Here is a 4,514-nt window from a genome sequence, read left to right on the forward strand (position 1 = left end):
ATCCAGTCATTAGATCGAGACATGAAAAATACTCTGCCCTTCCGAGTTGGTCTAAAATATCATCTATTCTCGGTAACGGGAATTTATCTGCAATTAATTTTTTGTTGATTTGTCTGTAGTCGATTACTAATCTCCATCTTTTTTCAACTGAGTTCGGTAGAGACTTTTTTGGTTCCAATAGTATTGGACTATTGTATTCTGAAAATGATGGTTCGACTATTTTGTCTTCTATAAGTTTGTTTACTTGTCTCTCAATTTCATCCTTATGTGTGTGGGGTATACGGTAGTTCTTTATGTATACCGGCTGTTTGTCTTTAACCATTAACTTTTGCTTATAAAAATTATTTGTTGTTATTGTTTCTGTTTCTAACCCAAATATGTCACTGTATTCGGAACATAGGTTTGTCAATTGTTTTTCATATGTTTTAGGAAAATTTTTTCTCAATTTGTTGAGAATATCCGCTTTTCTTTGTGCATTACCTGTGTCATTGTTTATTATGTCGTAATCAGAAACATTTTCAGTTAAAATGTTGCTTTGCTTTAAAGATACTGTATTATAATTTGTATTTAAAATGCGGATATAGGCGTTGTCAGATTTTACCAAGGTATTGGCTATAAATATTCCAGGGTGTGGTTCTTGATTTGGAATCAGTGAGTCAGTAAGTTTATTTTTCGTATAACTTCTGACCTTGCGGGAATAGTTATTTCGTCGTTACATGTTGTTGTTGTTGGTATTTCTATAATTTGTTTTAAATTGTCTGGTCTCAGAATTAGAGCATCGTAATTTTCAGTAAAGTCTAATACACAATTGAATTTTTTCATGAAATCCATGCCTATTATACCATCACATGGGATTGGAAAGTTATCTGGGATAACGTGAAATTTATGTGGAATTAAAAAGTTCGTAAATTTTAAATAAAAAAATATTGTACCAATAGAACTGATTTTGCCTTGCCCTATACCGCTTAATGCTGTAATGTGTTTATTTTTTGAAAAGTGGATTTATTGAATTTTAAGAGTGATATATCTGCACCAGTATCTACAAGTAGTGTAATGTTTGTATTTAAATCTGCTATTTTAAGTTGTACAAAAATGCTAAAGTTAAGGTTAAGCGTATGTATCTTAGAGGCGTAGATTAGTTTTTTGAGTTGTTTTCGTCCGATTGGGCAACTCGTACATTGTGTGTCATGTTCCGGTTGAAATTTGGTCTGCCTTGTCGGTAACGATTTCTATTTTGATTATTATTTCCTAAATTATCAAAATTTGAACGATTTTGATTTCTGGGGAAGTTATTTCTTCTTTGGAACTTTCCATTTCTTGCAAATCGTCCATTGAATGGTCGTTGACCAAAATGTAGTATTGTGTTTTGTTGTCCTGTAGCTTCAGTACAGCTACCAATGAATTTGCTTATCGCATCGTTCATATTTGTAAAATGGCCAGCTTCCATTATTAATTTGACCTTTTCAATGCTGCAGTTTTTGGCCAATGCTTTTACTGCAGTTTGTGTCGAGTATCTGCTTGCAAGTTCTGCCGACAACCCATCTGTGATATAGGCACTTTCTAAGGTTTTTGTAAGAGCTTCTATCTCATTACAATAAATATTAGCTGGTTTGTTGTTCTGTCTGATACTCATTATTTTTGCAGCTAATACTTCTACCGATTCTCCTTTAACCGACCTGTTAAGTTTTGTAATTATTTCAGAAATTGTTTTTTCTGTGTCTATGAGATTTCTGGCATTCCCTTTTAGTTTTGTTTTTATGAGTGAAACAGCAACAGTTTCGTGCTCACCCTTGATCACTTCAACTAATTTTAAGGAATCTAAGAATGACCGTAAATTTTCCGGTTTACCATCGAATTCAGTCACTAGCTTTACAGCCGTGCTGAGAAACTCCACAACTGTTTGTGTCATTTCGCCTTCTTCTTCTGATTCTATTTGTGAATTAATAATTGGACAATCTGTTTCCTCAGAAACTGTTTCAAGCTTTGTTACTAGATTAGCTGGTAGGTTTTCAATAATATTTATTGAAATTTTCTCATTAATCGAATGAGATACTTCTTGTTGAATGTGGTATTTGGTTAATACTTTTACTAATTGATCTCGTAGTTGCCAAAATATGTCAAGAGCTTCTTTTTGATGATCCTTTGTAAGTCGCTCGAAATTTATATGATTTAAATTTCTAATTGATTCTAATGCTAACACTAAATTTTCTAAATGTTTTTTAACTGTTTCCTGCTTTATTTGTATATTTTTATTAATGCATTTAAACGATTTTTTAAAATTTTCTTTTTCTATAAGTAAAGTTTTATGAATTTCGGACTATTTGTTCATTATATTTTGACTAACTCATTAGATCTACTCATATACCTTTTCTTGAATTTTTTATTATGCATAGCATATAATTTTAATGCTAATATCAATAAGGTTATTACCGTGATTATAATTAAACAAGTTTCGATATTCATTAAATTTAAGCCAGTATCAATGACTACTTCGTTTACTACATTGCCATTGGGTTTATCAACTTTCGATAAAGTTTTTCCCATTACTGAAAAATTAGCTATTGGGAACCTTATACCGTAAATCAAATAATTTATAAATTTTGTGTTTGTATTTTTTTTTTTTTTCTTTTAAAACGGCAAAGTGTGCATAAACATTTTGAAAAATTTTTTTTTGTATTAAATGAAAATTTAAAAAAAAGTTTTTTTTTTTTTTTTTTCTGCGAGCGGTTAACGCTTGTCAGCCTATACTGTCTGCGTGAAGCACGCACAGTTTTTTGTTTTGTGTGTATTTGTAATTTATTTAATCTGCTTACGCTGTTGCAGCAGGAATTCCAACTTTGAAATGCGTTCCCAAATGGAGCAAGCCTGGTTCCAAGGTGGTGGTGGCTGAGTGTTGACTTCTCGTAATAGATATTCAATCTCTCGTTTAATGCGCTGGGTATAGCCCGCCTCTTTATTAGGTTATTTTTTCTCCTATACTCCTCAATGGAGATAGCTTTCGGCCCTTCTGTGGTCATCTATCTTCTGGTCTATTGGCCAGACCTAGGAACTTCTACGCAGCTGGCAGATCTTATCGGCTGATCAATACCAGGACTTTGGAAAAAAATCTTAGCACCAAGCTGGCAGGATCGCCATGTAATCAAATAATTTATAAGAATTCTTTTACATTTCTTTATTTTTACTTCAAGCTGGGCATCTAGCTTGTAAAGCAATTGTTTTATTTCTGATTTCTTACATACTACGTACAAGCGTTTTTATAGGAATTTTAGTCAATGCAAATCAATAATAATTTTTCGGTGTTTACTTATGTAATATGATTCTAGCATTCATGCGCCGAACATAAAAGAATTACGTTAGCTATGTTTGCATTTAATTTCAAGTGTAATGAACCTTTTTTAAGAAATATGATATTATTTAAACGGCACAGCAAAGTGAATGCATAAGTGGACAATAAATTATTTTAAAACCAAAACAAAACAATAAATGTTTATGAATATTAATGTTAAGGAATATCCGACTTATAATCATACTACAGTTGTACCCGGCGCGCGTTGCTACGTCAACAACTGAAAATAATTTAAGAAAAATAACTTCAAAGAAAAATCAGTACACAAATATTCAATTCCTTCTAAGCCATTTTATTCATTTTATTTATTTTGAAAAAATTGTGACATTACAAAGTTTAGTTCCAATTCGATGTTTATTGAAGTACTGTGGGATACACAATATTTCTGGTTTTTCCATCTGGTGCGTAAGCGAATAAATCAGAAGTTTTCCCGCACGTGAGCAAGCCACATAGAGCTGTCCATGTGAAAAGAATGGATTCTCTAAATTTAATCCACACACTTGTAACGATTGTCCTTGTGCTTTGTTAATAGTCATTGCGAAAGCGAGTCACACCGGGAACTGTAAACGTTTGAATTCGAATGGCATATCTGTCGGGATCATTGGGATACGTGGCAACAGTACGTCTTTACCTTTGAATTTTTCAGTCAAAATTGTTGCCTCGATAACATAGTTCATCATTTTATTGACTGAGAGTCTGGTTCCGTTGCAAAGTCGTGGTAGATTTATGTTTCGAAGAAGAATGATGGATACGTCAATTTTGGATGTAAGAACGTGCGGTCACATGCCTGGCAAATCAAGCGAATTCATGAATTCAGTTAGAAAGTTGACAACCTCGTCTTGATTCTCCACAGTATCGTTGGACTTATATGTTGTCGTTTCACTGAGTATTCCATGCTGAATTGTGAAGTTGATGGTATTGACATCGATGTTTTCGGCTGCTAATATAGCACGCGTAGTGAGCCGCTGATGGTTTTTGCAGTTTTGTTTAATGTTTGGGAAAACTTTTTGCAGCAATTCGTCGATGCTTTCTGTGATCTTACATAAGTTTGCTGGAAGTTGTGTTCATTCACCAATTTCCATTCGCCCATTTCCAATATCCAATAATTGTTTTGCAAAATTTCCAGCCGATGCATCCCGTTGTAGTTATACAATTTTCTGTAAATGAC

Source organism: Anastrepha ludens, chromosome X (assembly GCF_028408465.1).
Source record: "Anastrepha ludens isolate Willacy chromosome X, idAnaLude1.1, whole genome shotgun sequence".
Classification (NCBI taxonomy): Eukaryota; Metazoa; Arthropoda; class Insecta; order Diptera; family Tephritidae; genus Anastrepha; species Anastrepha ludens.